The sequence below is a fragment of the Ambystoma mexicanum genome, chromosome 5q (assembly GCF_040938575.1).
Source record: "Ambystoma mexicanum isolate Mex_15411 chromosome 5q, UKY_AmexF1_1, whole genome shotgun sequence".
Classification (NCBI taxonomy): Eukaryota; Metazoa; Chordata; class Amphibia; order Caudata; family Ambystomatidae; genus Ambystoma; species Ambystoma mexicanum.
Window position 1 is genome coordinate 1084630486 of NC_090933.1, and position 26446 is coordinate 1084656931.

The 26446-nt window shown below is 46.9% G+C and overlaps 1 long non-coding RNA gene across 1 annotated transcript in view; it reads left to right on the forward strand.

The window, feature by feature from the left end:
* Positions 1–25382, forward strand: part of LOC138497889 (uncharacterized) — an 82445-nt gene extending 57063 nt beyond the window's left edge. The window contains exon 2 of the long non-coding RNA XR_011278660.1: positions 25027–25382. This is a non-coding gene — a long non-coding RNA (uncharacterized lncRNA). The remainder of the gene's footprint in view (positions 1–25026) is intronic.
* Positions 25383–26446: the final 1064 nt, after the last annotated feature.

Genomic DNA, 26446 nt, shown 5'->3' on the forward strand with positions numbered 1-26446 from the left:
ATCCCGTTTCACTTCAGGGACTTGGTATATAAAGAGCTGGACAACCTTGTCAACCTGGACAGTATCGAGAAGGTGGAGGGTCTGACATTGTGGGTTTCCCCGATTGTCATCGCCAGGAAACCGAAGCAGCCAGAGTCAGTGAGAATATGTGTGGACATGCGGCTTCTGAATAAAGCAATCAAAAGGGAGCGCCACTTGACACCCACCATGGATGACATAATCGCTGAGTTTCACGGGGCCCGGTTCTTTTCAAAGCTGGACTTGAGTGCTGGGTACACCCGGAGTCATGGGACATTACAACGTTCAACACTCATCGTGGACTCTACCACTACAAACGCCTGAGCTTTGGGGTATCATTGGCAGCGGAGGCCTTCCAGAACATTATCCGGGGTGCCCTGGTTGATCTGCCCAGAGTATTGAACATCAGCGACAACATCCTGGTGTTTGCCCGATCGGAGGCAGAACATCTTCGCTGGCTTGCCAAGACTTTTGAGCAGCTTCAGTCTCTGGGTCTAACATTACACCAGGACAAATGCAAGTTCCTGAGGACTGAAATTGAGTTCTTTGGCTTTGTCTTTAAAAAAGGGGGCGTGTCACCTAACCCCAGGAAGGTAAAGGACATTGTTGAGGCTCGACCTCCAGAGAACATCTCCGAAGTTCGCAGTTTTCTGAGGATGGTCACGTATTGTGGCCGCTTCATCACGAACCTAGCGCCTCGATCCGAGCCGCTGCAAGCCCTGACAAAGAAGGAGATCACCTGGCAGTGGGGGCCGCTGGAGCAAACAGCGTTTCAGGACATAAAGGGGGCCCTGACAGCGTAGGACACAATGGCCTTTGATCCGTCGCTCCAAACAGAGATTGTGGTGGATGCCAGCCCATTCGGACTAGGGGCTGTGCTTACTCAGGTCGATGCAAACTCTGAGATGCGCCCTGTCCCGTATGCCAGCAAAGCCCTGTCCTGACACAAAACAGTGATACTCTCAGATCGAGCGGGTGGCACGGCTGTACTGTGGGCCTGTCACCATTTCCGGCTGTATGTGTTGGGGAGGGTGGTAACAGTAGTCACTGATCACAAGCCACTGTGGCCCATAATGGCTGGGTCCTCTTCCATACAACCGGCAAGGATCGAGCTGTGGATGTTGGCCCTGCTAGAGTACAGGGTATCCCTGGTGCATCGGCTGAGCAACAGTAATGCAGCCGGGGAAAGACCCAAAACGCTGCAGGACATCAGTGCGGAGGAGGCGGATGAGTACGTCTGGCTGGTAGTGGAGGGGGCCACACCGAACTTGGTGCTGATTGCGGATCTGAAACAAGCGGTTGATGAGGATGAGTGCTTTGGCATCCTCAAAGCAGCCCTCCAACATGGTTCATGGAGGTCTGTGTTGGATACGCTGGCGCTAAGGACTCTGGAGGCCAAGGCGACGCTGGAACAACTATGGAGAGTCTGGGATGAGCTGGCATTCTCTGAGGCTGGTCTACTGCTCTGTGGTGACCGAATAATTGTGGTCCCCCAGGTGAAGATCGCGCAGGTGATTGAACTGGCACACCAAGGTCACCAGGGCACTGCCAAAACAAAGGCCCGGCTGCGCCAAAAGGTGTGGTTCCCGGATTTGGAGAGGCGGGTGGAAGAGTTTGTAGCGGCATGTGTGTGGTGCCAGGCGGCGTCACCCGCGCAAAGGGCACCCATCATAGAGACTATGCAGCGGGGCACCAAGCCCTGGGAGGTGGTCCATGCAGATTTTGGGTCCACAGGACGGGACACACATTTTTTGGTGGTCGTGGACGAGTGGTCCCGATACCCGGAAGTGGAGTTTGTGGAATCCGTGGCACGTGAGAACATTGCTGTTGCAGTTGAGAAGGTCTTTGCAACCCAAAGACTGCCTCAGGTGTTGTGCTCGGACGAGGCGCCATTCCAGGGTGAGAGTTTTGCCAACATGATAGAGGAGTATGGGGTTCACCATTGGAAGATCACACCGCTGTGGCCCAGGGCAAAGGGCGAATGGCGAGACGGAACGCCTGATGAGGACCTTGAATAAGGTATTTCGAATTGCTCAGGGTCGATGGGCCTCATTACAAGTAGGGCGCAAAGGGATACCGGGCACCGGTAATGACACCGGTACCGGTAATCCCTTTGCGCCCTACTACGAGTTCCCTTTGTGGGTCCTTCCTTAATGCCTGCTTTTAGCAGGCGCTAAGGGCGGGGCCCGCAAAGGGACACCGGGGTCAATAACGGTACCGTAATTTACGGTACCGTTATTGCCGCCTTCCCCCTTCCCATTGAGCCCTATGGGTGCTGAAATGGGAATGGGGAATGGTTCCTGGAATGGGGATTTACCAGTCCCGCAAAGGTCGGAATGACATGGTAAGTCCCCATTCTGGGAACAGGGACCCGGAATGCGGTAAGGGGGTAGCCATGGCGCTAATAGCGCCATGGCTACCTACTACCTCGTAATGAGGCCCAATGTCTACAAAGGGCCCTTTACAAGTTTCTAAGGGAATATCGGGTCACCCCGCATTCATCCATGGGGGTGGCGCCGGCTGAGGCAATGTTCAGGTGTTGCTTGAGAGGTCTGTGACCGGAAATGGGCAAGTGTGCACCCGCTGTCATCAACAATGAGCAGGTGGAAAAGGAGAAGAAAGCAAGGACTGAGCAGAAGAACATCCGAAGGGGACTGCGCCCCAATCAGTTCGTCCCAGGTGATGAGGTGTTGGTCAGGAACCGCCATCCACACGGGAAGCTATCGCTGACCTATGAAACTTGGACGTGGTGGCAATGCAAGGATCGATGTTGACGGCGTCTGATGGGGCTGCCTCTGTAACATGCAATGCCAGTTTCTTCAAAAGACTGGTAGACGCACGCCCGGAGGCATTGCAGAGAAGGGACATGACCAAGGTACCGGACAAGGGCGGTGGCCTGGTTCACCCGCTAGGCTCCCCAGTTCAAGGGAGTTCAGATGAGGAGGGCCTGTTCCGGATGGCAGGCAGGAGGTATCACCAGAGGGTCGGGAGGGGGAAGCCTGCCCACCCGAGTGACAATGTTTTGGACCCCGGAATGGGTGATATCTCGCTGTGGACTGGAGGTGACCTGCGGGGATGGAGTGGATGTGATTAAAAGAGTCTGCCGTTTAGTGTGCTGTGTGTTTTTGTAGTTTGTAGGTAGCAATCATTCCTGGTTGTTTGTTATGAAAAAGGAGGAGTGTGGTGCTGCCCCTTTAAGGGAACAAGCACGCGACGGAGTGATGATGCACTCCGCCGTGTGCATTATAAATATACGGGGCATTCTCGGCTGCGTCAGAGTGACCAGGGAGCCCGAACCAAGAACAGCTGCGTGTGCGTGTGTCTGTAGGCGGGAGGGGGCTCACGGCACTCCGGGGGTGAACCAGAGCCTTACAGCAGTTGGCATGTATGCCATAACTCAATATTGTGTGTTACCAGGGCGGGTGAAAACACCTGATGTTGTTTTTGGTGGGCGGGAGCCCATTGAAGCATATGTGTGGGTCTTGGCGGGTGAAAACACTGAATACAGTGGGGGTCACACGTCAAATGCGCGTGAATTGAGAAGTGGGTGTGAGCACTGAGACGAGGAAGCAGCCCGAGGGCTTATGCATGGTTTGGACAGATGGGATTTACGATTCTTTTTGTAAACGGGCGCAATTATAACACAGAAGCAGGGTCCACGCAGGTGTTCGTGTTTTATTTATGCCCACACAAAATGAATCCAAATTGCACCGAGAGGACTTCTTAAAAGTAAGTCCAAATGAGCAGCATAGACACTTGAAATTCTATGTCAAGACGGAGGCGAGCATTATGCTTCATTTTCTCATTTTATTACTCTCCAGCAGTTTCAACAAATTAATAAAAATGTAAAATCCTTTCATTGAAAGGTTTCTTTTTTTTTTCCTTTTTCCAAAATTTTCATTTCCCATCAGTCTTAGGTCCCTGTCCCCAGTGTCCTGGTCATGTGACCTAGTCCTTCCATTTCCTGTAACCTCCTCTTCTTTTCCTGCTCTCCAGGGATAAGTACCCTTTTCATTTGGCTTTGTAATTTGACAGCATTTGTACTAGGGTATTCATATGGTTAACTGTATAAACAAAGATTTCATGGTATTGGAATGTGAGCTCGATGCTACAATAGGTGCAGGGACTGCGTAGCGTAGAGGATTACACTTAATTGTATACTTTAGATAATCCGGCGGCCCCGTGCTGCATTTCCATCACTCTGTGGCCTTGCCAGAAGCCTTCGCTCTCACTCGCGTATGATGCGAGTGAGCAAGGAGCCCCCACCCTTGTGGGGGCGGAGCAAAGCTCAGAGGGCCTGTCAAAGCCTGCTTCGCTCTCACTCGTGTGCGACGCAAGGGAGCAAGGAGCCCCCACCCTTGTGGGGGTAGAGCAAAGCTCAGAGAGCCTGTCAAGGCCTTTTCTCCCTGCTCACGTAAGATACAAGCGAGGGAAGAGCAGAGCGGGAGCTCACACAGAGCCACACGCGCAGCCCCCACCCTTGCGGGGTGGGGCTTAAGGCCAGGAAATACCGGCATAATGATTGGAAGAGCGTGAGGACCCCTCGTTTGGAAAGGAGGGGCCAAAACGCTTTGCGGGCATTGCGCCCCGGTCTCCTGACAGTGACAGTTCATAAATCACACCTAACGAGACACAGAGACTCCAAAAGGAGATAACAAATAGCAAATAGAGTGTTACAGCTCAAGTGGAGCATACTATTATTACATTGCTCAGCACTGAGTAAGACAGAAGCTGCTTGCCAGCCCAGGTGCAGCCTCAGGGAGTAAGAGTGAATAGTGGACGTGCCACCACACCTATAAAGGTATTTCTAGGCACCTACCAGCACACAGCATGGCTGAGTTTGAATGGAGTGAGGAGGAGCGAGAAGCCATGTACTCAGAAGACCTGGCTCACAGCTTCAAGGAAGTGCTGGGTGAATCACTCGTAGAGGCAGTGGCTCAAGGAGTCAGACCCCTTTAGGAAAGGCTAGAGACAATGGAAATATTTCTGAGCCAAAGAGACAGAAGCACCACACCACGAGCAAACACGTCCACAGGGGCCACGCCAGAGGGCCCACAGTGGTGTAACAAGGCCCGGAAGAGCAAGAACTCTTCTGACCCCCCCGGGCCAACCAGAAGGGGTAGATCCAAAGGCCCAGAGGCGACTGACACTTTCATTAGGCTAAAACAAGCCTTTATGTCTAAGACAAGCCTTCATGTCTAAGTCGGGGGTGCCGAGCCTCATGACCTCCTACCCAGGGGAAGAAAATATGAGCGACACAGAGGAAGAGGATCCCCATGAAGAGGAACCTGCAGAATCTCCAACCTCCTCGCAAGAGGAAGGTGATAAGGAAGGAGACGAAGGGAGCTTGCCGCCACCAAAAAAAGAGGCTGAGGAAGTTAAACAAAATAGAGGAGGAAGAAACCTCAAATATGTTTAAGCCAGAGGAAATTAGAAACCCGAAATCCTCAGAATGGTTGCCCTCTCCAAGAGTTGCAAGATACATGACTCAGAGGCTGCGCAAAGCACTCGAGAAAGAGGTGAGGCAAAGGAAGAGGGCAGAATGCCCAAGACTTAAACTTCCAGTCCAAGTGGTGGGAGCACCAGAACTAGACCCTAAGATGTTAGCTTTCGTCGTCAAATCGAACAGGGACCCCAGAAAAGATATCGACTGCTCGTGGAGGAGTTGCCAGGAGAAAGTCCTGGATCTAGCAGGTCTCCTGGCCAATATTATGGACTTGGCGGAGCGAGCGAAGGACATCGGGGAAGAAGTGGACCCGGAGGTGTTAGCAAAGTGGGCACAAAGAGCAGTGTGTCTATTGGGGAACGCCAATTGTGCAATATCCTCCGAACGCAGGAGAGGATGACTGCTGAAAATAGACCATAAATTAGGAGATCTGTCCTCATATGAAGCGGGCGAAGCAGCGCAAGGGCTGCTGTTCGGTGAAACTTTTGCAAAAGAGATGGGGAGATTCGTAGGGACCTACAATTCCCTGGAAAAGGCACAAGCCTCAATAAAACAGATCTTTCCCGGAATAGTTTTTGGAGGGACCGGTCGGTATAGAGTTCGAGCGACAGGTTGCTTTCAGACGTCCAGAAGGCCTCAATCGAACAGAGCACTTTACTGGGAGAATAAGCAACCAGACACATTCTTCCAACCAAGAGGTCGCTCCCCCAAAGGAAGGTGAGGCAGAGGACAAGGAAGAGGACAAAACTTCCCCGCAGGTGAGAGCATCCACATATCCTTCAGTAGGAGGGAGGACAGCGAAGTACTGGGAAAACTGGCATGCGCTTTCCAACGACGCTTGGGTACTGCAGTCGGCAAAAGGCTTACACATACAATTTACCCAGACCCCAACCCAGTACAAAGCCCCCTGACCAAAAGTATCAGCGCGAACAGAGAAAGACTTGTTACACGCAGAACTACAGAGTCTAGCACAGAAACGAGCTATCGAGCCGTGCGAGGCTCTGAAGTTCATAAGCAATATGTTTCTGGTCCACAGAAAAGACAAAGTGAGACCAGTCATAAATCTGAGGGACATGAACAAGTGCGTAGTCTACAACCATTTCAAGATGGAAAGCACCCACCAATTGAGAGACACGCTCAGACAGGGCGACTGGCTCGCAAGCATAGATCTGAAAGATGCATACCTCATGATTCCAGTACAAAGGGAATACCGACCCTTCCTAGCGTTCGACTGGGACGGGCAATTATGGCAGTTTGCTTCGATGCCATTCGGATTAGCATCATCGCCGTGGGCGTTTACGAAACTGATGAAACCTGTAGCAGCAGCGACCAGGGAGAAAGGAATACGGATCATCATCTACCTAGACGATATCCTGCTAATGGCAAGCAACAAAGACATACTTAGCTACCAGACCAGCTGGGTAGCGAAACTCTTGGCTTCACTAGGTTTCCTAGTGAACCGAGATAAGTCAGAGATGACACCAGCGAAGAGGATAGAGTTCCTAGGTTTTATCATTGATACCAGGACAGCGACCCTGGAGCTACCGAACAGGAAGATTCAAGACATAAAAAGGGAAATAAGGAACTGCCTCAACAGACCACACTGCAAACGATCGCATGGATTGTAGGCCGGTTAGCGGCATCAACTCAAGCGATATTTCCAGGACCCCTGCATTATCGGGCACTACAGAGGCTGAAAATAAGACATCTACAGCAGGGCCTCAGCTACCACCAGCTAGTGCCTCTAGACCAAGAGTCCAGAACAGAGATGGAGTTGTGGCTACAAAACATGGAGGCATGGAACGGTAGAGCCATTTTCGGCGACAGTCCAGACATAGTAATAGAATCAGATGGCAGCAGAGCAGGTTGGGGAGCTTGGTGTGGGGAACTCCAAACAGGAGGCAGATGGAGCTCGGAGGAACTCAGATTGCACATAAACTGCCTAGAACTATTAGCTGGATCTTTCGCGATCAAAGCCTTCACAAAGGACAATGTGAATTCATGTATCCTACTGAAGATGGACAACATCTCAGCGGTCAGATACATAAATCACTTAGGTGGAACGAAGTCAAGGTTATTAGCGGAGATAGCCAAGTACTTCTGGCACTCCTGCCTGGAGTAAGGAACTGCAGTAATAGTAGAATATTTACCAGGTGCCCAGAATGTAGTGGCGGACTGGAACTCCAGACATCTAACAGACTCCAGCGATTTGATGCTGGACAGAGCAATCTTTCGACAGATAGAAGAGCTCTGGGGGTCAATTCATACAGATCTGTTTGTCCAGACTGAACACACAGAAGAACAGATTTTTCAGTTGGAGGCTGGATCCTGTAAGTGATTTCAACCCAGCACTCCACCTAAGTCAATGCCTAGCGTGTGATGCACAGCTGGAACCCTTAATTATATATTTTTGTCTATAAGTTCTTTTATTTCTGAATGATGTACCCTTATCTCACGGCCCTCTCTTTGAATCCCCCCGGTCGCACTGAACCAGGAAGCAGGCTGTTTTGCAAAGTTAAAAGATTTACTTTATGGATTCACAATATATATCACACTATTTAATATTTATACAAGGATAACCAATGGGGTGATGTTACAATCAACAATCTCTTTAATCAGAAGGAGTATGGATAAGAAAAATAATGCAGCATAGAATAATACTTTGTGTCGGTTCAGTCAAATGCAATGTCACTCTTTCCCCCTGCACACTACTAAATCCCCCCAATATGAAAGATAAAGATAGAAGGAGAGAAAACAGGTTTCAGGAATACAAACTCAACAAATACAGTATTAATCCCAATTTCCCCCAGCCAACTCAGAGAGAAACAGGAATGATTGCAAACGGGTCAAATGCTTTTAAATATGGCTTTGAATGAATGGTTAAAAACACAGAAAAATGGATTTAATTTACTAAATTGGATTCAAAACTAGTAGGAGCCGCTTTGTATAGTTTCAGATAAACAATAGCAAGGATTATTGAGTCACTAGCAGATTGAACACTTAATTCTGAGGTCGGATGCAAAGAACAGCTGTTTTACATGTGGTGAAATTGAGACAAATGAAAAATTTGTGTGCACGAGAACCACGATTGCGGAATAACTAGAAGGAGTTGGAATGCGGTTTTAGATTCTTTGGAAAGCTGAGGATGTTAGCTTCAATTTGACACTTAAATGTCGTTTCTAAAATACATGGTACAGATGTTATAAAGGTTTTAGTAGAGGTTGGTTTTTCTCAGAAAGATCCAAAATTTTCAAATGAAAGATACACTTTTGAACATTACAAACAATATTTCCTTTAAGCTAGGGAGTCTATGAAGCCACAAGCTACACGACAGCACAGCTACTGATCGAGCAACGTCTCCGAATGCTTTCTACCTGCCGAGACGCTTGTCTTTCTTCAGCAAATATATTAGCTTAAAGATGATATTAACACTACTATTATCAAAGACTATAGGGATGAGAGAAAGATTCAGGAAAGACAAAAGATTTTCTACAATGCAGTTCTGGATATGATAGAATGGTTTGGATAGGATTACTTATGAATAAGATACTTGCTATGGACAATTCTATGCTATAGATACTCACTACTACTGTTTGGAATGGGCCCGTCAGGGATCTGGTCAAAGATTTCTGGACTGGAATTCTGCTAGCCCACCGGACGGAATTCAGGGCACTCGGGTTCTGCACTCAGCACGGCACTCCGGACACTGCACGGCACTCTGGACTGGATCTGACGGGTTGGTTCTGGGTTGCAGCTATCTGGTTACAGCTCTGCTCTACTGGTTTGGATCTCTGGATTCTAGCAAGAATTCTTAGCAAGAAAGCAGAAAAAGCACAGCCAGGCTGTTCTTTTTGGTGCCCCTTGGAGGTCTGGGGTAAAATCAGCTTTCAGGATTTTAAAGGCCAAGCTGAGAAGGGTTCAGCTTTGGAATTGGGCCTCTCTGCTTTCAAAGTTCTGGAGTCTTGGATATCGATTTCTCCTCTTGCAAAGTGCTTCGCCAGCAATCGGTTGATGGGTGAAAGTCTGTGTCTCTAGGTCCTTAGCAGTCTCTATTTATGTATTTCCCAAAGGGGTGGGTAGGCTCAATTATACTAGGCACACCCTCTAGGAATCCTATTGGTTAGGGTCTGTCTTCTCTCCTGATTTGAGAAGAAATCTGGTGTCATGTTGATGCTGTATTTTACAATCCAGGGAGGACCTCCCCTTTTTTCTGCACAGTAAATCTGTTTTTCATATAAAGCATTTTTACAATATTACCAACTTGCTAGCAATAACATATTTACATCACAGATTTAGTGGAGCAAGTATTCAACCGAGTCCCATCTCAGTGAGAGTTTCGGTTCAGATTTGACAGTTTTTCACGCTTTTGGTTGGGTTCCCAATGTCAGATCTGTCTACCTTTTTATACATATATGCGCATGACATGTAGGCATAATCCTGTGAAGTTTTATATTTCTAGCATCCTCACAACTGCTCCAAAACCCCAATTTCCATAGTCATGTCTCTGAGCACAGCACAGAGTTCTGAGTAGTTTCAAAATGTGACCAGGATTTTCATGTTAACAAAACTATATTTTACAGATTTTTGCAATTTTGCACAGTTCTCTGTGAGTCTTTTTAAAACATATACTTTCTTGTGTTTTAAGGATACACATAATTGTCTGGCCCGCCCCCAAGGTTTTGCTGTGCCAAGAGAAATCCAGGCCTCTCATCCTGCTGGCAGTAGTTTCTGTTGACACTTGAATTTGCATCCCCTTTCAGTCCAGGAATCCTTATGTCTCTTCCCAGAGAAGCAGAGCAAAATCTCCTCCCCCCTTCATTAACATCCGACTGAGAGTTTCTGGGGCAGAGAGCAAAAGGAAGACACCTTTGTTTGGGGCACGCTGTGGAATTTGCCTTTGAAGTTCTGTGGTTGGCATCAGAGGTTACTTTAACACACTTTGTTTAAAATTGTCTTTGCTAAAATAAACTTTACATTTTCAAAAATAGACACACAGATCTCTAATTCCAGTCTTTTTATAACATAGAGATTGAATAGTGGTAACCTATATTGCTTTGATGGCAAGTCACTTCTTTTTCACAATTTGATTTTAATGTACAAGTTGAAACTCCCAGTGTAAGTAAATGACAGCTTTGATACAGGCGGCCAGTGGTACTGCACCCATATCTGACAGATTTTACCAGGCAAGCACCTTTTCTAATGCGGATATTCTTGTGATGAAATCTGCTTCTCCTGACATTGTGTGCCTATGTGGATTCTTTAAATAAGGTGATGGTTAACACCCAGTAAGGATGTGGGATCTTTTCTGATGTTTGGGAACCATTATTTTGCAATTTCAACAGCCAAGGAAAAACAGCTTTTAGAGCACCTTTGGTTTTCCTGGCAATTAAGCACTTCCTTTCAGTAGTTTCCATTTTCCCTCTGTGGGCAGCCCAAAAGACAGGTTTTGGCAGTGTGGTCTCCTGTTCTACCACTGACACAGGCAAAGTATATTGGCATCCAATTTTTCCGGTTTCACTGCGCACTTCTCAGTGGTTTTAGCGCACACCGGGCTTTTTGTGGCCATTCTGTTGGTTCTGGTGAAAGCAGTGCACAGTGATGTTGCAGGGCAGAGCCTAGTGGGTCAATACATCCCACAGCCCCCCTCGCGATTTGGCGTTGACCATCCGTCAAGAGAAGTCGCGAGACTGGGATGTTCAGTTTCTTCTCTTTCTGGATCAAAGGGCAAAATTCATCAGCTTCTCCCATCAGTGGTTGATCGACCGGTTCTCCTCGCCAAGTCCTGATGTGAGTATGGAGCGATGCCCCGGGCCCCTTGGATCTTTCCTTCCGGTCCCTGGGTGGTCCTCCTTGGGTTTTATTCTCCATGGTTTCCAATTCTAGGATGACAAAGCAAAAACCTTGTAGACATTTCCTCACCACTATTTATGTAGTGGGGCGAACACACACATTTGGCATGTCAGGACACATTTTTCTATTTGTAATTTATTGACTATATAGATGGAATTTTTATAGTTGGAATTCTAGGGATCTAGAGTGACCCCCTCTGGGGTTCCAGAAGACTCCTCCAGTTGCTGCAGAGTGTGCTTAGGATGGCAACACTTCAGTTGGTTAATATGGAGCCACTTATCTTCCCCCTCTGCCAAACTGCCCTTAGGGATGCAGATTTTGTAGGCGACTGGTGAGATTTTGTCTACAATTTCAAAAGTGTCCCTCCAGCTAGGCAAAAGTTAGTGCTGTTTGGCCTGGTTCCTTTGGAAATTGTATAAGTAGACCCGGTCTCCTACATGGTATTCTTTTCTAGTAGTCTTTGGTGGGTCTTCATGCTGTCTTCAAATCTCTCTAAATTTCGCTGAGCATAGGCAAAAGCATGTTGAAGGTGTTTTCTTAGATTTTCAACATACTCATGAGTTGTGGAGGCATTGATAAATGTCTGCTCTTGGGTCCTGTAGAGCAGATGCTGGGGAAGCACCATCCTTCGTCCAGTCATCAGCTCAAATGGTGACATTTTAGTTGCAGATGAAGGGGTAGATCTGATGGCCATCAGGACAAGAGGTAATCGAATATCCCAACTTGGCCCCGAATCTGCCGCAAACTTTTTTAATATGCTCACAATTGTCTTGTTGTATCTCTCAACTGCACCACAAGAGGCCCGCCGGTAGGCAATGTGTAATTTCCTTTTGACCCGAAGTATCTCCCACATCTTTGTCATTACTTCGCTAGTAAAGTGGCTACCTCGGTCTGACTCGATCCTTTGGGGTAGTCCAAAACGCGAGAAGATGTGGTTGATCATTAGGGCAGCTGCTGTTTCTGCCTTGCAATTTGGGGCCGGGAGACATTCCACCCATTTAGTAAACAAGCATGTCACGGTCAACATGTACTTGTTCCCCCTAGAGGAGCGAATCACGGGCCCGATAAAATCGAATTGCAAATCTGACCATGGCAGTGTCACCCCCTTCTTTTGGCGAGGCGCACAGTGTGTGAGGGATGTCGGCTGTAATTGTGCACACAGAAGACACTCCTTCAAGTATTGGTCGAGGTCCTGCCCCATGTGTGGCCAGTATTCAACCCCTCTTAAGATTTCAAGTGTTGTATGAAACCCCCTATCACCGGCTGTGACCGCATCATGGGCGTGACTTAACATCAGGCTTCGAAATGAGGTAGGGACCACCCATTGATCATGGCCAACTAGGGATCCCCTCACCAACAAACCGTCTTGGATTTGGAACATTTTTGGACATTTCATCAACACTCTGAGGTCCTCTTTCCCTATGTAATCGGTATCCGTCAGCGGAAAGTTCTCAGGCTCCTCAATGTGTTGATAACGCTTACCAATTATTGGATCCCCTTTTTGAGCCGTAATCAAATCAGCATCTGGGGTCTCCTTACTCCATTGTGAAGTTGAGAGTTCATTGTGAGCATTTGTCTGGGACCTAGTGATAGCAGTGCCCTGGCTTCCCCCCAACAGGGACTCGATCTCAAGTAGATCCCCTTGGATGGCTCCGGTTTTGACCAGCTGATCAGCTAGGTCATTTCCAGTTTTGTCTGGTCCTTCTACTTTGGAATGACCCTTAATCTTTTTCCAGTAGATGGTCATCCCATTCGAGGTGACCAGATCATCAATGTTTTGAATTAATTTCCCATGTTTCAATGGTTTGTTATTAGCACATAACATGCCTCTGGTTTTCCAGTTAACCAGGTGCTCCACGAACCCGTTTCATACATAATCTGAGTCTGTGATTATGACCAGTTCGCGGAGTTGGTGTTGGACAGCAGTGAGGATGGCTTGATGCACAGCCATCAACTCTGCCACTTGACTACTTCGGGGACCAATCTTGTACCCAGCGGAGGGTTCTGGGGCCTCATTCACCCATGTATTCCCTACGCTGGCCGCAAGTTCTTTTTCCCCGTTGTTGTCAACATGGTAGAAGCATCCATCCACATAGACAGTGGGCATTCCCTCACAACTGTCTTCTTCAAAGACTTTGTGTGGGGAATTAAGGTATGCCTCCATGTTGTCCTTGATTTTAAGACTTTCGTCCTCGAGACAGTTTTCTCTGGCATAATCATGCAAGTCAGCCAGACCTTGCGTGAGGGGACTCTTCTCGTTTTGGCCATATCTGACCTCCACAGGAAAGCCTTGCATTGACAGAATCCAGGAAGTAATTCGGGAATTACTCACATTTCCGGCCCGGATTGTGTCATTTTGAAGATATTGCAGAGGCTGGTGTGCAGTTTCCACTATGATGTGTTCCCTCCTGGATAAACGGGCGGTAATTCTTCAATGCCCAAACCGTTGCCAGGAGTGTCTTCTCACAATCGTTGAATTTTTCATCCACAGAGGATAAAGTTTTACTCGCATAGGAAATTACTTCATTTACCTTGTCATGCTTTTGGTATAATACTGCAGTCAAGCATGTATTTGAGAACCCTGTCTCCAAGAAGACCTCCTAGTTTTTGACAGGGTAAGCTAGGTAAGGCGCTTGTGAGAGGCTTCTTTTGAGTTGTCTTACTGCCTCGGCTTGTCCTGGGCCCCACACCCACTTGACCCCCCCTTCAAAAGATGGATCAGGGGTCTTGTGATCTCTGCGTAGTCCTCAATGAACTTTCTGATGTAATTAGTCAGTCCAAGGAGGCTCCTTAGTTCCTGCAGAGTTTTGGGGTCTTTCAATTTCTGGAGTGCTTCCACTTTCTTTTCCTGGGGACAGACACCCTGAGGAGTAATCTCACGCCCCAAGAAACTGACACGGGTTCTACACCACTGTGCCTTTTGAAAGGAGAGTTTTGCCCCAGAAGCCCTCAACTGTGTCAGAACATAACAGATCTCCACTATGTCTTCCTCCACAGTTGAGCTTTTGACTAAAACATCATCTACATAGGCCAGGTTACCCCTCTTACCCAGATCGGGCATGGCCTTGTGTAGAAAAATGTTAAATTCATTGCCGGAGTTGATGTATCCGAAGGGAGTCCGGGTCCATGTGTACTGCTGTCCCCCGAAGGTAAAGGCCAGCTTGTATTGGTCCTCCCTACTGACATGTACAGTCCTGTACCCATTGGTCAGGTCTATTGCAGTGAATACCTGTGACCCCTGGATCTGGGCCAGCCCTTGGTCAATGTAGGGAAGAGGCCATCGGGAAGTATGGACCCGTTTGTTGAGCTCCCTAAGGTCGGCACAGAGTCTCCACTGGCCATTTGGCTTCAAAATCCCCAGCACTGGATTATTGAAGGTGCTGTGGACTGGACGGATTATCCCACGGGACTCATGGTTCTTAATTATTTCAGTAAGGGACTCCATTGATGCGAGATGCAAGTGATATTGCTTCACAAACCCTGGAGTCATGCCAGGGTCCGTGGGAATTGTTGTTGTATGGATGTCTGTGAGACCACAGTCATATGAGTCCACCGCAAATAGATCTTGAAAATCCAGGAAAACTTGTTTACATTTTTTCTTTTGCTCCAGAGTCTCACAGGCATCGGCTAGGTTGACTCTCTCTTCAACCATCTGCATGAAGCCTGGAAAGACTTCCGGTTTCGCTATCTCAACGGCCTCCTCCCTGGTCAAAGTGATGATTTGGACTGGTGGGTTCAGGTGGGGAAGACAGTCCTCGCCGACCTCGAAAATCACCTCATCCCTCCTGAAGTCACAGGTCACATCTTCCTTACCATAAGGGCAGGAAGTGTACACCAAGAAGTTCCCCTAAATCTATGGAAAAATGTTGGTCATCAACCGCCATTCCAATGATGGTGCCTGCGGCTAGAGTGATACTCTTTAAGTCGCTTTTATCCACCTCTATTGGAATGGTGTCATGTTCTATATTGACTAGTGGTGTTGGGTTTACCCCCAGCCCTTGCTGTTGGAAGTAAGCATTTAGATGAATATAGGTATCAGGGTTTTTCAATTTCTGTCCTCTTTTAACTTTCACTTCCAGTGCGAATTGTTGGGTCCTTTCTGGGATGGTGACTTCCTCTCCAATCTGAATTTCAACTGCATAAGGCAGCAGTTGAGCTGACCTAAATGCTTTCTCTGGGTCATCAAAGCCCATGGGATTATCCGCTAATCGGGACCAAGCTTTGAAGTTTATTAGGTCCAAACTAATGGCAAAGCGATTGAGAATGTCACTGCCTAAGTAAAAGGCGGCAGTGACGTCTCGCACGACCCAACAATTATGGACTATGCTCTTGTTACCTATGGAGATTTTGAGAATACACCTGCTTGACAGGAGATGTTTGAAATTGGGTGATTCCAGATCCATTTCCCATTTGTCTATCAGTTTAAATGTGGGAATGGCTGGATCTTTGGGAGTTTGCGGAACATGGCTTCGCTGATGAAGCCCTTACTGTTGTTCACACACACTCGGGCGAGAACAGAGTCCTTCCCTTCATTTAACTGAAAAGGGATGAACAACTGCTCTCCAATTTGCTGAATATCAGCCAGCCTTTGAGCTGATTTCTCATCTTTCTGGACTATAGGAGTGGGAATGTCTGATTGTGAATTTGTAAAGAATTTCAGAGTGTTTGCTTCCAGTGTGGAATGCCATCTTAGACTGGAAGGAAGGTTGATTTTCAGAAATAGAGAGGACACCCCATCACCAGTTTGTTGTCCTACTGCTATTACTGTCACGTCTGGAATGTGGCCGTTCTGGAAGTGAAATTCTACTTGGTCAGATTTTTGTTCAATCATGTGGCAGGTGCCGTTTAAACTAACATGGTTGACACTCTGTTTTAATTTTATTGGTCGGTTAGTCTGGGTCCAGAGGACCTTGTTTACGCAATCTATTAGGGGTGACAACCTCCGCAGGAGGCCATTCCCTAGTAAACAAGGGGTGCCCTCTGGAGTTACGACTATGACCGGGTGCTTCACCTTGTGTCACCCAATTTTAATGTCCAAATCCGCAGTCCCCGTGACGGGAATTTCCTTCCTGTCAAAGTTCTGAAGTTGTCCAGGAAGAGGGGTGAGAGGAATTTGGTATTTCTCCCCCCTTCCCAAATTCATTTTATCGAAGGCCCTTTTTGACAGAAGGGTAGCTTGGGATCCAGTGTCCGCCAGTGCCAAAATTGTACACTGCCCCTGTATTTGGACCGGAGCATAAAATATTCCCTCCTTCTCCTCAAGGGGGCACAGATAATGTACATTTTTGGACAACCGGTGGGTTAGTTTCTTTGTTTTGGACACTGATCGAGAGGTGATTTGGGCAGAATTCTGTTTGGAGTCTTGGGAATCTGAAAAGAAAAGGTGGCAACTAGATATGGGAGAAGTTTTGGGTTCCCCTGGTTCCAGTTGTGGACCGCCCCTCCCCCCTTTTTGGAGGCAGTCACCAGGATGGGTTTGAACCAGGAGATTTTCGTGCTGTTGGTTCTGGGGTTGGATGATGGGCGGCGCTACCTGGGTCCCCACATCTGCCCAGTCTGGATTTGGATCTTTTGGGACCCATTTTTCTTTGGGAGGAGTTCCGCCATCTCTGAAGGAGAAGATTCTTTTCCCAGAATCCTCTGAGGATCCCTCTCCTTCAAATTGGAAGATGTGTACCTCCTCCCCTCCTCCTCAAAATGGGTCTGTTTGGGTTCTTTGTTTCTCCTATCCCCCCTCTGCTCCTTGGGTGGCAGACTTTCAGGGGCAAGATATTTTGGTTCCGGTTCCTGGGTTTCCAGGGACTTTTTCCAAGTGGGGAAGGAAGCTTCCTCCAACACTTTACACCCCCTTTCCCCTTGTGACTGCTCCCTGGGAACCAGTGGGTTGTCGGGGTTCTGCCCCCGTCATTGCTCTGGAGCACCAGGTCCAGGGTTTGAGGCATTCTGTGCTGCCATGCTCATCTGAGGGTTCTGTTGAGCCCTCAGCATGCAAACCAGATCCTATGCCATGTTTTGGACCTGGCGCTCTAGTTGTGACACCTGCTCAGGCTGATACAGGGTTCTGTTGTCTCCCCTGGGCTGATCCCGGGAAGGGTAGCTATCCCTTCTCTGAAAATACCCCGGGTTTGGAAAATGTGGGTACCCCTCCACCCTTGGCCTTCCCTCTCCCGGATTGGGTTGTCTTGGCTCAGGAAAGTGGGGAAAGAAGGATGGATTGTTTTGGGGTTGAAAGTTTTGCGGGTACCTGGGGAGAAGTTCTGTCCAGGATTTGGGGAATTACTGCCCTTCTGGGGGAAGTGAGGAGGGAAGTTCCCTGGGTTAGCTGCTGTTTGGTTTGATCCCCCCCCCTTGGGCTGGAGGAGTCCACACATAACCCAGGATGGGTCTGTTCCCCTTGTAGCGGGGGCTGATGTTGTCATGGGAGTGAGGGGTTCCGTTTTGTGGGACTACCTCATTGGCTCCCAGTTTGTGACTGGCCCGAAGTCCTTCTGGGCTTGGGATTGCTCTGATTCGGTGCAGGCAGGTTTTTAGCCCCCCCCCCCATCTCCAAATATAAAATGGGGGCAACGTTCACCTCTGCCACCTTAGCAGCAGCAGGGGTGTTGGTTGGTTTGGGGCTTTTTGGGTTATTTTTGTTTTCTACTGGCTTTTGCACTTCATAAATTCGTGTGGCCTGTTAAATGACCCAGTCTAGTGATCCTTTCTCGTGAAAATCTCTCACTAGCTGGGTCATGATGTACTTGGGGAGAGCGTGGAAAAAAGTATTCACAAACTCTGTGCTGTCAGTGCGCACCCTTCTGGTGGTCTGCGCAAAGGCACGCTTTAATTCCTGAACAAATTCTTGTAGTGCCTGATCTTCCCCACATTGCAAGTTGTAGGCTGCCTTACGAGCCTCCTGAGAATTTCTGTGCACAGAATAATGTTTCAAGATGGCCGCCCTATAAGTGGACCATCTAGAATGATTTTGGTCCTCCAGCCCTGCAAAGAAGATGGAGTACTCTGGAGAGAAGGTCCATTTCACATATTGAATACAGCTTTTGCTGTCCTTCAAATGGAAAGTTTCCATCATCTGTTCAAAGAGCTCTAAGTGCTCCCAAACAGAATATTTTGCGTTCTTATGATAGGGCGTGATGACGCTCCTTATCTCTTTGATTTGCTTTAGGAGATCCTTGAGCAAGGCCCTTTTTACCTTATTGTACTTTTTGGTTCGGATGACCATGTTCCACTCCTCCTCTGACTCAGACGCACTGCTCCCAGAGGTGCCCGTCTGGTCTTCTAGGCTGGCAGAATGGCTGGCAGAATGTGGGGACCTAGTGGGGCGCTCAGTGGAGTTTTCTGATTCCTCCTTGCTCCAAGGATTTGATGAGTACCCCCCCCACTGTCCTAGCTGAGCAGAGGTTTTCAGGATGCCTTTAGTGGGCCTACTCTCATGGAGTTCTCCACTAAATTTTACAGTACTTGGGAACCAATACCCAGATGCCCGCCCGTGCATTCCTGGGAGGTGCTGGACTATGAGGCCCGTCTTCCTTATTGGATCGAAGTTTGCCATCCCCGTGGTCCTTGGCTCATGTGTGCCAGTGGACATGGGGATGGAGGTTATGCTCAGGTGTTTCCCTTTCCCAGCAGACCTCATCTCTTTCAGCCCCTGTTCCCTGTTGCCATGCAAGAATCTGAGCTTTCTGTTCCTCTCTCAAGGCCTTGCTTGTTTCTATCAATTTCTCTTGCATGGCTACCTGTCTGTGGAGCCTGTCATTGTTCTCACAGAGAGCCTCATTTTCTCTCTGTGCTTCCTGTGTCGTTTTACAGTACTGGCCCAGTCTTTGCTGCAGGAGGGTTACCTCCTGAGTCCTGTCCATACTGGCCTGGTCCTTCCTTGCTAGACTATCTTCCACCCTCCTAGTGTGCTCTACCAATTTTTCATGGTCTTTTGGAGGTCACCCAATCCCTGAAGGGCCAGGTGATTTTCTTCTATCTTCTCTTTTAAATAACAGACTTCCTGGCCTAAGGTGTCCCTTTCCTGAGCAAGAGCCTGCCTCTGTGCAGCCAGGTCATCCCTCTGTCTTTGGAGCGCACCAGCTTTCTGGCGCTCTTCATCAAATTCTGCCTGGGTATCCAGGTCTTTTAGGATTCATTTATTACTCTCTTCTTTCTCTCTGTCTAGGTGGTTTTGCAGGGTGACTACCTGCTCTGTGCATGCCCTGTTGAAATTTATTTGCTGTTCCAGCTTTTTCTGGCTCTGCAGTAGAGAGTCGAAACTTTCTTGGTACTCCTTCTGCAGGGCCAGCATTCTGGTATCCTGTTCTACCTTCTCCTGCTGCAGGGTACCCATGTCTTCTTTTAATTTGGTTAGGTATTGCCTACTTTCATTTTCTGATTCCTGGCTCCTCTGTAGCCTCTGCTCAGAAGAGTCCAGATCAGTTTGGGCCTTTTCTAACGCCTGCAGTTGCTTGTTTGCCAGATCTTGGCCCTCGGCATATTTGTCCTGTATTGCTCCAATATCTAGGTACAGATTGGAACAGATATGCCGCTATTTTGGCAATCTTGCTTTGCTCTTCCTTTGCCTTAGGAGCCATATATAATTCACTCAGGGCCACATGTAATGGACGTCTTGCCATATGTCTAACCCCGTTGCAGTGATCTGATCTGTTGATCTTGCCTGCAACCACACATTCTGATCCTGCTCTGCCCATTCACCCCTTACAAATAATGTATGCAATAGGTTTTCTTTAGCCATATTCATTTCTACCAGTCGCCATTCTGGAAATATTGATTTCCTTCCTGACATACAATAGTTTATTTTATTTTTGCAAAACAGACCAATTCCTTAGAGCGTTCCTATTGAGGGGTGCTTTTCACAGTGTAACACAGCGTAGTAGCCCAACAGGGATTATGTACCCCGTCATTTAGCACACTGTATTAGACTGTCACAAGTGGTAAATCTAATTCAGAAATCCCGCTACAAGCCCCCAATCTTGTAAGTGATTCCAACCCGGCACTCCACCTAAGTCAACACCTAGCGTGTGATGCACAGCTGGAACTCTTAATAATATATTTTTGTCTATCAGTTATTTTATTTCTGAATGATCTACCCTTATCTTACTCCGCTCTCTTTGAATCCCCCTCTGGTTGCACTGAACCAGGAAGCACGCTGTTTTGTAAAGTTAAAAGATTTATTTTATGGATTTCACAATATATATCACACTATTTAATATTTATACAAGGATCACCAAAGGGTGATGTTACAATCAACAATCTCATTAATCAGAAGGAGTATGGATAAGAAAAATAATGCAGCATAGAATAATGCTTTGTGGTGGGTTCAGTCAAATGAAATGTCACTCTTTCCCCCTGCACACTATGCAATCCCCCAATATGCAAGATAAAGATGGAAGGAGAGAAAACAGGTTTCAGAAATACAAACTCAACAAATACAGTATTAAACCCAATTTCCCCCAGCCAACTCTCAGAAAAACAGGAATGATTGCAAACGGGTCAAATGCTTTTGAATGTGGCTATGAATGAATGGTTAAAAGCACAGAAAAATTGATTTAATTCACTAAATTGGATCCAAAACTAGTAGGAGCCCCTTTGTATAGTTTTAGATAAACACGAGCAAGGATTATTGAGTCACTAGCAGATTGAACACTTAATTCTGAGGTTGGATGCAAAGAACAGCTGTTTTACGCGTGGTGAAATTGAGCCAAATGAAAAATTCGCAGCAAACTTTTCCGCACGCGAGACACTTGATTTCGATTCTAGCATACACGGTATGGAAGTTATGAAGGTTTTAGTAGAGGTTGGTTTTTCTCAGAAAGAGTCAACATTTTCAAATGAAAGTTGCGCTTTTGAACATTACAAACAATATTTTCTTTACGCTAGGGAGTCTATGAAGCCACAAGCTACACGACAGCACAGCCACCAATCCAGCGACGTCTCGGATGGTTTCTACCTGCCGAGATGCTTGTCTTTCTTCAGCAAATATATTAGCGCAAAGATGATTTTAACACTACTATTATCAAAGACTATAGGGATGAGAGAAAGATTCAGGAAAGACAAAAGATTTCTACAATGCAGTTCTGGATATGATAGAATGGTTTGGATAGGATTACTTATGAATAAGATACTTGCTATGGACAATTCTATGCTATAGATACTCACTACTACTGTTTGGAATGGGCCCGTCAGGGATCTGGTCAAAGATTTCTGGACTGGAATTCTGCTAGCCCATCGGACAGAATTCAGGGCACTCGGGTTCTGCACTCAGCACGGCACTCTGGACAATGCACGGCACTCTGTACTGGATCTGACAGGTTGGTTCTGGGTTGCAGCTATCTGGTTACAGCTCTGCTCCACTGGTTTGGATCGCTGGACTCTAGCAAGAATTCTTAGCAAGAAAGCAGAAACAGCACAGTCAGGCTGTTCTTTTTGGTGCCCCTTGGAGGTCTAGGGTACAATCAGGTTTCAGGATTTTAAAGGCCAAGCTGAGAAGGGTTCAGCTTTGGAATTGGGCCTCTCTGCTTTCAAAGTTCTGGAGTCTTGGATATGGATTTCTCCTCTTGCAAAGTGCTTCGCCAGCAATCATTTGATGGGTGAAAATCTGAAAATCTGTGTCTCTAGTCCTAAACTGTCTCTATTTATGTATTTCCCAAAGGGGTGGGTAGGCTGAATTATACTAGGCACACCCTCTAGGAATCCTATTGGTTAGGGTCTGTCCTCTCTCCTGATTTGAGAAGAAAATCTGATGTCATGCTGATGCTGTATTTTACAGTCCAGGGAGGACCTCCCCTTTGTTTCTGCACAGTAAATCTATTTTTCACATAAAGCATATTTACAATATTACCAACTTGCTAGCAATAACATATTTACATCACAGATTTAGTGGAGCAAGTATTCATCCGAGTTCCATCTCGGTGAGAGTTTCGGTTCAGATTGGACAGTTTTTCACGCCTTTGGTTGGGTACCCAATGTCAGATCTGTCTACCTTTTTATACATATATGCGCATGACATGTAGGCATAATCCTGTGAAGTTTTATATTTCTAGCATCCTCACAACTGCTCCAAAACCCCAATTTCCATAGTCATGTCTCTGAGCACAGCACAGAGTTCTGAGTAGTTTCAAAATGTGACCAGGATTTTCATGTTAACAAAACTATATTTTACAGATTTTTGCAATTTTGCACAGTTCTCTGTGAGTCTTTTTAAAACATATACTTTCTTGTGTTTTAAGGATACACATAATTGTCTGGCCCGCCCCCAAGGTTTTGCTGTGCCAAGAGAAATACAGGCCTCTCATCCTGCTGGCAGTAGTTTCTGTTGACACTTGAATTTGCATCCCCTTTCAGTCCAGGAATCCTTATGTCTCTTCCCAGAGAAGCAGAGCAAAATCTCCTCCCCCCTTCATTAACATCCGACTGAGAGTTCCTGGGGCAGAGAGCAAAAGGAAGGCACCTTTGTTTGGGGCACGCTGTGGAATTTGCCTTTGAAGTTCTGTGGTTGGCATCAGAGGTTACTTTAACACACTTTGTTTAAAATTGTCTTTGCTAAAATAAACTTTACATTTTCAAAAATAGACACACAGATCTCTAATTCCAGTCTTTTTATAACATAGAGATTGAATAGTGGCAACCTATATTGCTTTTGATGGCAAGTCACTTGTTTTCCACAATTTGGATTTTAATGTACAAGTTTAAACTCTCAGTGTAAGTAAATGACAGCTTTGATACAGGCGGCCAGCAGTACTGCGCCCATATCTGACAGATTTTCCCAGACAAGCACCTTTTTTAATGTAGATATTCTTGTGTTGAAATCTGCTTCCCCTGACATTGTGTGCCTAGGTGGATTCATTAAATAAGGTGATGGTTAACACCCAGCAAGGATGTTGGATCTTTTCTGATGTTTGGGAACCATTATTTTGCAATTTCAACAGCCAAGGAAAAACGGATTTTAGAGCATCTTTGGTTTTCCTGGCAATTAAGCACTGTCTTTCAGTATTTTCCATTTTCCCTCTGTGGGCAGCCTAAATGACAGGTTTTGGCAGTGTGGTCTCCTGTTCTACCACTGACACAGGCAAAGTAGATTGGTATCCAATTTTTCCGGTATCACTGCGCACTTCTCAGCGGTTTTAGCACGCACAGGGCTTTTTGCGGCCATTCTGTTGGTTCTGGTGAAAGCAGCGCACAGTGATGTTGCAGGGCAGAGCCTAGTGGGTCAGTACATCCCACAACCCAGCGGCAGCGGGGACGTATGCCTTCCTACAAGACTGGAGAGAAGAGATACTATACGCGTTTCCTCGATTCGTAATGATAAGCAGAGCTTTCACGAAAGTGCACAGAGAAGCAGTGAATCTGATAATAGTAGTTCCGATATGGAAGTCGAAAGTATGTTTCCAGCGCTTATGGAGCTAATATCAGACTATCTGAGAATGTTGCCTCAAAGAGAAAACCTTCTCACAGACCCAGTTATGTCGTGTCACCCTCTGAGAGCGAAGGGGACACTGCCGCTGATGGCGTGCAGGATAGCAGGAGATGCTGGAATCTCCCAGGAATTTCGGCGCAAGCTGCGAGCCTCATCGCAGAATCATGGGCTCCGTCGACTAGAAGGAGCTACGACGCAGCATGGAACAGATGGGCAAGGTCATGCAAAAGGAGAAGGAGAAGTTTTCATCCCGTTTCTGCCCCTTTAGTAGAGATATTAAATTTCTTGGCAGAACTACTACAGCGTGGCAAAGCCTACTGAACGATAGGAGTATATAGATCTGCAATATCAGCAGGACATACACCTATTGAAGGAGTCCCAGTAGGGGAGAATCTAGCAGTGATTAGACTTCTAAAAGGAATAAGATTTAGGAAGCCACCACAACCTAGATATGAGTCTCTATGGGAAGTAACAGTCGTACTGCAACTATTGGCAGACTGGCACAGCAATAGATACCTATCTTTAGGCAGACTGTCAGGTAAATTGGCAATGCTACTATGCATGGTATCATGTAGAAGAGTAGCAGATATTAGAGCACTAGAAATAGATAGAATGGTATATGGACCAGACGGAGTGACTTTCCATCTGGCCAGGAGAACGAAGACAGATTCTTCCACTATAACATATCCATATATGCAAGAACACCCGAAATGGTGCGTAGCCGCAAGTATAAAAGAATATGCAAATAAGACAGCTGAACTGAGACCGATGGGGACGACACAATTGCTGATAGCGCGCAGGAAGCCGCATAAAGGCGTAGCGACAGCCACTATAGCGAGATGGGTTAGAGAGATTATGGCTCTAGCAGGCATAGACATGAAAAAATTCGGAGCACACTCAGTGCGAGGCGCTAGGGCATCGAAGGCACTGAGGCAGGGTGCTCCGTTGCAAGATATATTGAAAGCAGCTGATTGGGCGAGTGATAATAGGTTCAGAACGTTTTATTTTAAACCGATCAACACACTAACAGAAGCTATGGCATGAATCTTTGAACAAGCATAATGCTCGCCTCGGTCATGACATAGAATGAAGATTCCCCCTGCTAATAGCGCAGGGAGCTCTTGATTCTATTAAAGGCAAGGAGGTGAACATTACTTTCCCGCCCTAGATATACGGGAGAGACATAATGATAATAGAGAAATGTACTGTGATATGTATCAGAATAATTAACAGGATTCCCTCTTGGAATAGGGTGTGTATCCGCCGCCCTAACATGTACTGTTGTTTCCGTCTTTAGGAGACGATCAGAAGAACAGCTGAAGACATACAAAAAAAGAACGGGTCACGTTGACCAAGATCGCAAGTTATAATGCGAGGCATCGTCTCAGCAGAGCTCTACAGTTCAGAGACTTTGTGGAACAATTTGGCAGTTCAGCCATGGTTACGATTGCAGTTGGAAGCAGTCGAAGAAGAGGAGTTTACATGAATTGGAAGGACTAGGTCACGTGACGGACACTGGGGACAGGGACCTAAGACTAATGGGAAATTAAGTTTTTTGGAAAAAGGAAAAAAAAGTTTCAATAAAAGGATTGAACATTTTTATTAATTTGTTGAAACTGCTGGAGAGTAATAAAATGAGAAGATGAAGCATAATGCTCGCCTCCTTGTCTTTAATAGAATCAAGAGCTCCCTGCGCTATTAGCAGGGGGAATCTTCATTCCCTGTAATGACAACTTTTTCTCTTGGTACTCAAGTACTTAAAACGTAACTTCACCATCATAAATAAGACAGCTGTGTAAATATTAAAAAACAGGAATACAGTTCTCACAAAACTCTTCTCAAAAATCAAAATACATGATACAACGTAGGGCATGCAGTACGAGTTCCCATGAAACACGAAGAGGCACACGGCACAGAAACGAAATGTTGTGCAATTCCAGCAGCGCAATGTGCCTGGAAAGGACTTTCAGAGGGGAGGGAGGAAATCTTCGGGAAGGGCGGGCCCTGGGCCGTAGCTGGCACAGTCCCGATGATGCTAGTAGATCAAGTTTACCAAAGGGTGCGGTTGCTGGCTGACCTGCGTCTTTGAAAGCAGTGTTTTTTTCTGCGAACAAAGCACTATCTCTGACACGCCCGCCGTACTGGTGAATGCCAACTCTTCTTCTGGAGAAGCGGTTATTCGTTCTCGCGCCTGCAGAAAAGCAGTGCCAGTTGATTTTATAAATGTAACTGTCCGATAGCTTTTTAAACGATGTTCCTGCCCGCTGATCCTAGCAGAATTCGCAAATGCATGGGCTTGAGGGTGTGCAGCGCAGGGCTCCATGTCACACTGCCACGTTCTGCGAGGGGGCATGGGTGGGTAAAACGGTCCGGGACAATGGGAAATAATTCGGCCAATCGTTATCTACTTGGAGTATGTATACTTAATTTTGCACACAATGATAACACCAACATGGGATTCTTTTTTCACCTTTACATAGGTGGACACCATGATCGTTGTTTCGGAGTTAGGCGCATTTAAAATGATCTTTGAAAACAGCTAGTGAACGTTGGCCCACTCGGAGAGTGACAAGGGGAGCCTTTGTGTAAGCGCCGCGCCTGGACATTCCTTTCCCATTAGCAGGCAGGCTTTTTTCCACGCAGGCAAGAGGCACGTAGAATGATGGTGCGCGAGAAGCAAGACGACGGCGCTGCGGCCAGACAGCTCCACAAATGTG